The sequence below is a fragment of the Cylas formicarius genome, unplaced genomic scaffold (assembly GCF_029955315.1).
Source record: "Cylas formicarius isolate icCylForm1 unplaced genomic scaffold, icCylForm1.1 PGA_scaffold_7__23_contigs__length_41026272, whole genome shotgun sequence".
In the NCBI taxonomy this organism is placed as follows: domain Eukaryota; kingdom Metazoa; phylum Arthropoda; class Insecta; order Coleoptera; family Brentidae; genus Cylas; species Cylas formicarius.
The window spans coordinates 40,941,078-40,953,143 of record NW_026844352.1 but is presented as its reverse complement, the minus strand read 5'-3'; the positions used below and the strand labels follow the sequence as shown (position 1 = coordinate 40,953,143).

The 12,066-nt window shown below is 36.0% G+C and overlaps 1 protein-coding gene across 1 annotated transcript in view; it reads left to right on the top strand.

The window, feature by feature from the left end:
- LOC132705719 (brain tumor protein) overlaps positions 1–12,066 on the top strand; it is a 109,991-nt gene that overhangs the window by 34,450 nt on the left and 63,475 nt on the right. The window lies entirely within an intron of this gene.

The following is a 12,066-nucleotide window of genomic DNA, read 5'->3' as shown; positions in this document are numbered from 1 at the left end:
ATTCGGATTTGTTCTTGTCCATTTTTATTTGGGCACAGATAAGATTTTATCCGGGTTTTAAAAATATGTTTATCGAATGTCACATTTCTTGACTGGATCACTTAAATATAGAAACCCGAAGCCTAATTTCGGTTCATCCGTTAAACTTTTAAAATCTTTATCCTGTTGTGTTTTACCAACGCCATTCAATTAGTTAATACTCTCTAAATATCTCCGTGAGTGGAACAAGATCACCATTTTTCATCACAGACATTGCATACACGCAGTATTGTTAGCAAAAACTCACATGGGCCACTCAAGTCAAATATAATCTATTCTACAAAAAAAGCCATCAGATCAATGACGGCTGTTTCTAAAAATACAATATATTGACTTTTCCTTGTCTCATGACGCCTATCGTTTTCACGATTACATGTTGGACAGCAAAATCCAAACTAAGTGGCAAAATAAATTATCCTAAAGGTGAAGATGTAAAATGGCGTTTGATTTTTAACACGTCTTAATTAGGTTTGTAATATGATACGTCTGTGCCCGTGTTAAATTGTAAATACTAAGTTTTCCACGTTAACAATTAACAATTGGATTCAAGCAATCATAACTGATGCCGATGACCGAAAACGCCGACCAAAATTACCCCGACGGACGCATGACCTGACCGGCCGATATCAACGACAAGCGACGACAAATTGGAACGTGGTCCCTAATCCCTCGGGATTTCGGCGTTGAAAATCCTTCAACGCCACCAATTTACCGGCCATTCAATAAAATTATCCGGGTATTCCAAGTTTACATAATTGATACCGCTGCGGCAACAACGTTAACACGCTCGCACAAGCGCTCCGGAGTCGAACAATGGCGGCATTAAAGTGGTTTGGCGGGATCCTCCGCCATTTATCACGCTCCGAGGTACGCGGTTCCCGTAATCGCGATGCAGTTATTATTGGCGCTGAGAGAATTTTGTTACAGTCGACAATGGCGAACATTTTTGAGTTTTTAACCTATAAACATCTTTTTATTGGCCCTTCATTGGTCCTTTGATATTTTCCCACTTTTTGCTGACGACTGCGTTCCTTCCAACATTCTACCTAACGTTAGATGCCGATAGAGTATAGAGTAAACTGGCAACTGGTAAACTGGAAAACATTTGGCAACAGTGTTTATGTTAATATATTAGTCTAAGGCAGGAAAATCAAATTAATTAATATAGTTTGAAAATTCTGTCGCCGTAAAGGTAAGGACCGTTTGAAAATTATTGCAAAGTTAAGCAATAAGTGATGTAAGAAGCTCTAGGTGTTTTGATAACAATTTTAATGGAACCATGCTAAAATCCGACTCTTAATCTAACTTTTTTTTATATATATTTATATATTAATTTATATAGGTTCAGATTTTTTTTGCCAATTGTTATTCAAATTCATTAACAATGTACGACTGCATAAAAAAAGACGCCAACAAAAAACCTTTTATTAATCAAGAAAGTAAGCGGAGAATAGAAACAGTCACTTGTTTTTCGAAGAAACTGCCCCTGGCCACTGTAACACTATTGAAAAATCACTGAGCACATATCAAAAGTTTTACCGGTTTACTCTAAAACGAAAGAAATGGTTTTTCAATTTTAATTTTGTCCAATAACAATTTTTTGCTTACAGCGTTAATTGCGGCTTAAATTTATTCGCCCGTAGTTATCGGCTCGCGCTAAGCCTTGCTTGATTTTGTCTAATCTTTTTATAAATCAAAATAATAATCTTTTTATCCGAATGTATCGAATTTATTGCCGCCTAGGTATTTTACAAAGCTTTTCGGTAATTCCATTGTGAAAAGGAGAGTCTAGAACAATTGCAAGTTGGTTGCAAGATGTTGGAGCGACATTGGATTCGAAGCAACATTGGCCAGCGCACAGCCCTGACTCGACTCCTCTGGACTATTATGTGTGGAGTCATATCAATTTAAGTACACGCAAATACACACACTAAATGCTTTGGTTGTTGATAAATAATAATTGATAAATTCGTTTACTATAGACAATCGGATATTTAAAACTTTTAATTTAAATTTAATTATTAAAAAAATAGGTAGGACTCTGAGTCAGTAAACCGTTGTGGAAAAACGGAAATGGAGCGACTCATGCTCAACATGACTTGTAAAAATGAAATATGAAAAATTGTACTTTGTTGGATAGTTTGAGAATCGATTTGATAAAATTCTGGATGAAAGTTGGTTCGTTTTTCGAAAAATACCCTACAAGAAATTGAGATACGTCGTTAAAAAGAAGAGGGTATATGAATATGCAAAAAAAATGCGGCATGCACCCTAAACTGGACACAAACAGGACAGTCACGTATAATCGATATATTTGGTTCCAGGCATGTTTTATCCCCAGTGCCGTTCGTGCAGCGCAAATTCAGATCCGCAAGGGTGGCATTCTTAGCGGGATTCATTTTAGTTTATGTCCTTTTCGCTGGATTTATGTGACCTATAATTAACCTCTGGCCGCGTACTTATCGATGAAAATTAAGTGGTCTGCCTTCGAGTTTCGTTCAAAGTCGTCAGTCGATACGTCGTAATCAATTAAAGCCAACCGTTTGTCAAAACAGTTGTTCGAACGATGGAGAGCGCGTTTTAGCCAGCGACAGAACTTTACTGGTTCAATTTCAACAGTCTATAATTAGTCGACGAGTTTAACTTTTAGTGTTTAACTTTAGAAGTGGCTCGAATTTCGCTTTAAATCTCATAAATTGTGTTAGCGCGCGCCGCAATGCGAAATTCTTGCTACTAAACGAGTATAAAGTAATCTCTGACGTCGAGCGATCATAGTCTGAGAAAAATACTAACAACTAGCTTGCTCGTCATCCTGACACCACCAGAAAAAACGAGCCTATGCACTTTTCATTTTTCAAAGTATCGTACGATGTATTTGCATGAACAACAAACTAGCAAGCTTTTCGCCTATCAATAATTAATATATAGGGTTTTGATTAGTTCTGGGATACAAAATATACGAAAATCTATTAAAATCCGCTAACAAAATTGTCCCATAAAAGGCTACACTAAAGGAGTTTCGGTTAGTTTTTATGAATAAAATAATTTCCGCGAACGCATAGACTAAGAAGTAGCAAATTCTTGTGGTACACGTTTACTTGGGATTTTCAGTACTGAGTTATTTCAGATCGAAACCACTCTCGAAAGTAAACGATGCGTAAAAAGAAATGGCGTCACAGAAAATTCTCGAATTACTAAGCCATTTGTTTGTTATTGCGTTTATAGATGAATATTTTACACCATTTTACAAAATTAATAATAACAAATAAAATATACGTTATAAAAAGGGACATATCTAGTTTTTTTACTTGTGATTAAACAATTTTCTGTAGTCTGTAACTTTGTTGAAGGTCGAAATGTTTTAATATATTTAAAAACAAATCTTCATGATTTGCTCTTTGCTACAAACTATATTATTATTATTATTATTATTATCGTTATCATTATTATACGATTACATCTCAGCTCTCACTGGCCTGTTTTCACCCGAGGTTTTGTTTGCTGCGGACTCTCTGAACTGGCGAGAAAACAGTTCCATTCCTCCCACTCAATTCAGAAACTTACGAACAACGTGGCATGTCTGTTGTATGACAACCTTCTGTCCGTACTCCACGATGTTCGGTGGAAGTCCGATGTCTTTTAAATTTTTGGAGACAATTCCCTCCACCGAAATTACAAATGGGTAGATAAACAATTTATTGAGCTGCCAAATATTTTTCAGTTCCACCGTCAAATTTTCGTATTTTTGTATTTTTTCTGTTCCCGTTTTACTGATATTGTGGGGGAGTGGAACAGCGATATCAATTATGAGGGCATTTTTCTTTTCTTTGTCTATAAGAACGATATCGGGTTTATTGTAGTACACTGTTCTATCCGTTGTAATAGGTCTGTCCCAGTACAGTACAGCTCTGCCATGTTCGAGTACAGCCGAGGGCTGGTATTTATAATGCGGTTGGTATGTTTCTAGAAGGCCATACATTAAGCCTAGTTGGAGGTGGATAATTTTAGCAAGTGGGCTATGACGGTCCAAATATGCGCTCTCCTCGAGAACAGGGTACCCGGCAATAATATGTTCGATGGATTCTCCAACTGAGCCACACTTTCTGCAGTTGTCCTCCACGTTGAGTTTGAGACAGTGTTTTTCATAATTGCGGGTTCTCATGACTCTGTCTTGAATAGCCATAATAAAGCCTTCAGTGTTGGGAGATAGATGTCCAGCGTTCAACCAAGCCAGCGAGGCGACCTTATCAATGTGATCTGCATCCAGACTAGGGAATTTTCCATGTAGAGTTTGTTGTCTCCACAAAGTTTGGTTTTCCTGTCTCGTGTTCAGATCAAACGTGATTTCTGGGTGCTGCAAATTAAGTGGCGTGAATCCTTTGTCCTCCTCGGCGATCAAATGTATTAAGCGGTCCTGCGAGTCTGGAAGTCGTTGTCTTAGGTTCATTTCTTAGGTTCGGCATAGACTGTAGATGTTCACTAGACCTGTGCCTCCGCTTTTTCTGGGAAGATAAAGCCTTTTTACCGATGAATTTGTGTGCAAGCATCGGAATTTTGTCATCAGACGGCGGGTTAGTCTGTCTAACTCATTAAGGCCCGATTCGGACCATTTCAATATCCCAAAAGTGTACGTGAGTACAGGAATTGATAGCTGTGACCTGATTCTTGGCTGACAGTTTGGTGTTTAATACTTTGGTAATCTTGCTCTTGTATTTTTTGGTAAATACTTTTTTCAATTAGGAGTGGTCAATTCGCAGGTTTCGAGTTATCCATAAATATTTATATGTTTCATATTATTATTATTATTGTTATTATTATTTTTATTATTATTATTATTATTATTATTGTACATTTTATTAAACCTGATATACACAAAGCTTCGAAGTTTTTATGAGGATTAAGAGTTTTGATTTTCAAAGCACTTCCGTAATTTTATATCCATCATTTTCAATATCCGATAATCTCAATTTGAAAATCTCCGGTGCGTTCTGACTTCTAAAATTAATGAATCTCCCATTTTTAGATATTCTTACCAATAGAAAATCAAATCTAGCATTGGGTCACGATACCTTAATGCATCAAATCATCGGTTATCAACTCTCTTGTTTACAGAGCCGTAAAACAGTATTAAAACACTTTAGATCTGTTCTTCTCTCTAATTATACACTTCACCACAACGTGCATCATAGTGCATCAATGTCATAAAAGTAACAGCAACTCTTAAATGGCAACATGTCTAAAAGATACAGATGTTCAACGACCGTTCTCAAATAATACAATTTATGAGTCTTAGACAGAAGACTGTTCGAAATATTCGTTGCCCTTCTCACCCATATACCCTCCCTGAAATTTATCTTTCTCATAGCTGGCTCCGTCACCTTCCAAGATTCTACTACATTCTACAGGAGGAGTGAGAAGACATAGTATCTCGATGGTGTGATCTTTGTTAGCAGCTTTTGAGGTCGTTGTTAATTTTAACCTTCTCAATGCTTATATGGAAAAGGCAATTTGAAAAAAAAATAGCTCGATAGAGCAGTAGATATGGACCCTGGGAAACCATTCTCTCGACATCCCTCGCCTCTTGGGGCTGTCGGAATATGAGTTGTCCGAAGTAATTTTAAACGGGCTATACTTTGGCCCTTTGTTAGACGTTCTGAACGTTTCAGGTAGGGCTAATTTAATCAGCTATTAGGGGACGAAACTTTTGCATGATTTGTTATTATAAAATTAATCTTTGCCCGGCCGATGGCGGATGAGAACGAGAAGACTTTTTAAAATAATGGTCCTAAATATCCAAATTTAACGGTCATATAATATGCAGGTTGTCTCATAATACATGCCAAAATAATGTCGTGATGAAAACTTGTAAAAGTTCCCGGTTTCATTGCATTCTATTCCATTCTATAGTTCAAAAGTTGATATTAAACGAGATGCAGAGGGTCAAATTTGCAATTTCGTTTATGTTTATTTAATATAGTTTCCGAAATAACCGAGCTTTTTGCATATAACTGAGCTAATATGGTAGTACAGACCTCAACGGCGATTTTAATATTATTTATTTTGAGAATTTTACAATAACAGACTTGAAAAAAATTCCACGTCAATGAAAATATCTCCTGTTTTTCCTAGATTTCTTTATTAACTAATAATATCAAATCGAATATATAAAAGCTATTATCTTGATTCGGGTTTAAAGGCCGTCGTCGGTTGGAATTACTTCCTAACGTTTCGCTAGCACGAGTGGCGAGCTTCTTCAGAGGTCCTTCCATCTCCGATGTTGGACGTTGACTGGACAGTCTACTAGTTTTCTACTTGGCTACTAACCCTACACTTTGTTTTTTTGTTTACCTCGATATCTCTAAAAACAAAAAAATTACGGCCAATTAAAACGTTATCAAGATAAATTGAACGCACGGTACAAAAAATAAAAATAAAAAATCCTATGTAGCACGAATAAAAGCTACACTACATTGCGGCACACCCTGTATATATAATATATTTTCGTTTTTAAGATAAAAAACATTTTCCCCCATATCCGTTACTTTCAACGAGGTATCAATCACATCGTGATCATCGTCCCTTAAGTTTCGAAACACCCTGTGCACAAAAATGCAACAACAAAATCGCTCTCTCGATTCGTTCGCGAAAATAACGAACCGGGACGCCATTTAATCCGCAATTTAGCAGATGGCCGGGTGAAAGGACGTTCTAAAACAAAGTGCTCGTTACGTAACCTCAAATAACGATGATCGCGTTAAATCTCGCATCGCGAAAGTGGAACGGAGCGGGCGTTGCATGCGAAAATGTCGAGCTGCGATAATGAAAATTGTTTTGCAAAAAAATATATTGATTTTTTTTATATTAAAATTTATTATTCTCGGAATCCACTGACGTTTTTTTGCCGTACATGTATTTATTAATATAATGAATTTGAAAACTGCAACGGAAAGGTATATTATATACATTGCTGCACCATCTAAAATTGGTAGTAAAAAATGTTGCCTAGTTTATGAGTTTAAAATAACGTTAATTGAACCTACTGGTACTAAAATTATGTATATATGTATACTCATATTATACTTTTGCCATCAAACTTCCACAACTTGTAAAATATGATTGCTGGTTGCTGGAGGTTCTTTTTCGTAATCGTATTTCGGTTTTCGAAAAAGAGAGTTTGTCGTTTTTCCATAACGAATCTGTAAAATGGCGATTTTAAACTTGCAGTGAATAAAAAACGAACTTTCGATATTTGAAGTTTTATTTTGCAGAAAAAAAAAGTAAATTTTTGCATAAACCTACATATATTTTTTTTACCTGTAATTCTGAAAATGCTGGCAACCGCGGTCTCACGACTGTTTTTTATTTATTAACGAAATTCAGACGACCCGGTTAAACGTTTTTCAATTAACCGTTAATTTGGTTGTTTCCATAATCGCGTCGTCGATAATGGTATTCGGTTTTGATAAATCGTCAGGTCACAGGGAAATTCCCATCGATCAGACGAAGCGACTCGTGAAAACGCCATGTTTTACCATTTATCATTGAGATTTTTTTAAATATGTGGATCGAACTTTTCAGAAGATAAGTTTGTAGTGTAATTTTGGTTAGTTATGGTTAATCTTACGTAGTTTTGGTTTGTTTTAGTTAGCTGTGATTAGTTGCGATGATTAAGCTTAATTTATTTACACTTTAAATTTTAGGGCATCTAATCCTATCTTCGAAATAAATTTCTCAACCCAATGAATTTAAAATAAATTGCACTAGAAATTTAAAAAATAACAACCTAAGAAAATTCCCGATTAAATTTCTCAAAGTCAAAACAAAACAAAAATTTCAAATTTTCAAAAAAATAATTTGAATTTACCTTCAAGTTAAATTTTCTATAATAACAATAGGTATGTAAGAAAGATTTTAAGTTTTGGTTAGTTTTGGTTAGATTGGATTCATTGGTGCTTCAAAATACGATTCTGAATTTCGGCAAAAACCTACTCAAGAAAACTTATCAAAAAGTTTGACGAAAGAACAGTCGATTTGCTCGCAAAATTCAGAAAACAAAACTTTTTCTTACGAATAAAAAAGCCTAGTTAATCACACGTACTTTTTCTTTTATCCCTGTAGCAGAAACTGATAATGTACCGTCGACCAGACTGTTTGTTTTGCCACGTTTTTATTTTTTCAATTGCGGCTTTTAATTCTTAAAAATTTTTTAGTTGTATTTGCACGCTAAGAAGCTAAGAGTGGCAGTAGCCGGTCTCATGGCAGCATCTTTTTTTGTAAAAAATTATGTAATCCCCCGTTTGGTGCGGTAATTCTCATAAAAGCTTTAAGTGGGAATGTTCCACGTCTCACGTCCGTCGAGAATGTCTTTTTGTTGTTGATTTGAATCGCCCCGTATGTATCGCAATCTTTTCCCCACCATTTTTAATGCCGACCGTTGCGCATTTATCGGGAGTGAAGTTTTAAAACGTAAAAAACATTTTTTTTTTCGTGGATTTCGCGGTTGTTGACTCACGTCGTGACTTCCTGCTCCTAAATAACGACCGCAAAAATTCCGAGGTCGCTTCCAGCCGACAGTCGCGTTCCTCTCCGTCCAAACACTTTTATTTGCGTTCTTAATGGGAATATAACAAAACTTGAAATTTAGTTAGGATATCTTCATTACTTTCGAATCGAATTTTTCCAAAGTATCGAAAAAAAAGCGTCGAAAAAAAATGTTTTGTCTGTTTCTCCGTACTCTGCGGAAATGGGTTTTAAGCCGATAACTTTCGAACGGTTTATAGTGAGGAGTTCAAATATTGGAAAATGACGTCGCCCGAAACTCGGGGTCCATCTTTTTTTTTTTTCGATATTCGGTCGTTTTTTAGACATTGCTATGAAACAGGATAAGTGTCCGAAATTTGAAACGATCGGCTTGAAACTTGGCACACAAAAGAGGCCCTCGTTCCCTAACGAAGCGTATTGAAACTGGGTTTGCTGGGCCTTCGGGAAGTATTTTAAAAAAATTATAAACCACATTTGCAAAATCATTTCTGAAAAAAAAATTTCATCCAAAAGATCCGCGATTTCTAATGCTATAAACATTTGATTTTCAAAAATTTACTACAATATGTTTCACATAGCCATATAGCCCGTATAGACTTTTGTATTTAAGGTTTGCACATATTACACCTTGTACAATGTGTTTTATGCGATATTAAAAAATGTGATTAATTTGTGTATTTGAACAAATCCATATGAACATTTTTATTTCTCGGACTCAATACCGACGCGATCATGTCACGTATATTTTCAGAAAAGATTTATTTACTCGAAAACCATTTACCGTATTGGAAAAATTCATATACCAGAAAACGTGGGAGATCCAGGGGTACAACTTTTACTTCGGGAATTTTTTGAATTATCTACAGGGTGTTTAAAATATCCCGAAAAATTCCATTTTCGTGGGTAAATCATTAGCCGTAAATGAAAACCTATAAAACATGGAATAAAGTGTCGTGGAGAGAGAATTTCAGACCTCGTCTATCATACATGGTGCGCGAGATCTTTGAAAAAACATCATTGGATATCCCCTTTATCTGTACAATTTTTTTGTAATTACTCAAGTTTTGGTTCGTTTTGGTCGCCCAGCGACGACTTTCCGAAAGCAATGTCGCATAATTTTTGTTTAAAGTTTTGCATTATATTTTTTGTCGCTTATGTATTTGTCAGCCTAAATGTGAATCGTATATTTTCCCTTTTCATCACGCTTCGCAGGAAAGTACTCGAATAATTATTAAAAACTTTATTTTGACTTCAACGAAGGATTTTATCCTGTATTCGAATTCACAACGGACAGTTTCTGGTAAGGGTCGCCTATCATAACCCCAAACGTATCGTAATTAAAATGTAAGCGGAGCGGTGAAAAAAAATCGCAGAGAACAATAAAATTGCGACTATAATTATGGTCTAGAGAATATTGCGGGGCGACGACGGATGACCTTCTGGATCTTCGGCCGCTTAATAGAACTTTGACCCCCTCGCAGACGATTCTTTCTAAATATTCGTTTTTCATTCTCTCTCGCTCCGTTTGACGTCCGGTTTTTGTTTGCCCGCTCGATGCGAGTCGATTTATTTTACTCACAACGGACTCGAACCGTAAACCGATGGTCTTGTTGGGTCCGCCATTACAAAGTCCAGAATCGCAGCGAAAAATGTATATTAAAGGTAAAAATTTAAAAACGGCCAAAGGAAGACGAAACTCGTCGTTATCCTGTGTTGTCGTTTTTCGTATGCAATTCGTTTGGGTTTTCCGTGAATAAACTTATTTATTCGAAGTTTTTTGAATAATTAGTATCGGTTTGGTTTGTGCCTTGCCAAAATATGAAACGCGAAAAAAAGTGGAAAATTATGGAAACGCCACGTCGAAGATTTTCTTAGACATTTATACACCCTAACATACGTTTCATCATTGAATTAGGAACTAATAACAACTTCCCATTATCAATAGAAAATCAGACCTAACATTGGGTCATTGTGTTTACACAAAACCTGCGCAACCAAACCGATACCTTAATGCATCGTCACATCAGCATCCGGCCCAAAAAACATCCGTTATCAACTCTCTTGTTTACAAATCCGTCTGAGTCTTTGTACCCAAAATTATAACACCTTACCTCTGTTCTTCTCTCTAATAATTTCCACATTAAAGATATTAAGCGTTCCATCACAAAATACACTTCACCACAACCTTTCAATAGCAATGAAGCCGAAAGCAATCCCACACTTCCCACTGTTGTCCTAAAGAAATATTACGTCAAAACCAGATTTACCACTTGCCTTCGATCCGCCATAGACAAAATTCCATTTGAGATGCCAGGAGTTTACAGCATTCTATATCTATCTATATATCTATAAGTAACCTAACAATCGTAACCGCGACTCAGATGTTTACCTGTCACCAATATGAGACGGTGTTTATGCCCCTCATTTAGCTCCGCCCCCATCAAACAATATATAGGCAGGTACAGAGTAAAATACGAGCCAGTTTCAGTCAAGCTCTGAAGAAGCCAACAGAATGATTGGCGAAACGTTACCAAGTTCGATTCAAGAAAAACCGATTCCAATAAACGTAGTAATAATAAATTTAGGAAAATAAAAAAAAAACACATACATTTGGTTAGTTTTTTTAATTGTCTACGAGGTGTTTTCAAAAAGAAAGGTGACTTGTAATGTACATTCGATTTTTTATTTTTTTTTGTTATGTTGGTACATGTCCCTAACATATGTTCAAAGTTTCAGCCGGTGAGCACGTTTCCGTTTTTTCTACGTGAGAAAGAAGCATTGCACGTGTTTTGTGTGCTTGGCGATTTTCTGCTGTCACAAAGAGTTTGCATAAAATTTTAGGCAAAAAGTGGCCTACAGTGTTGTAAAACACTTGAAATGTTAACAGCGACATATAGTGAATCTACTTCGAGCAAAAAAAAATGTTTATAAGTGGTACAAGCTGTTCCAAGATGGCCACGTCAATAACTGATGAAAGCGTCGAAGAAGTGAAACAAACTTTGTGATAAAACTTACAAATCACCTTTTTGGTGTTGGCGGTGGTGTAATAAAGTTGTGTAAAGTTATAATATATATAATAAAAGTTTGTTGTACATTTACTCAATACTCAGAGCTGAAGCTCGGGAGGATGGAAAAGCATTGATTAACTCCCTAGCAAAAGACTTCCAAGCGACCATGGGGCATAAAGAGACGCAATAATTCTTTTCCTAGATTTCTCGATTTAGGAACAAAACAAAAATAAATGGTGTTAGAAAATCAACGTGTTAAACATTCAAATACTTTCTGTTAAATCTGACAGACATTCTTTAAAGAAAAATTGAAGTGCGAGGTTAAAAATTGTTTCAGAGAAAGTTAAAACTTTAGTATAAATATCATATACTCGACACTTCCCGTTCACAATCTAAACGTCAAATTTTGGTCGACGATCGAATCCCTTTTGTTCGACGGAAAAACTTACATGCCGTTTAAGAGGAACAACAAATATTG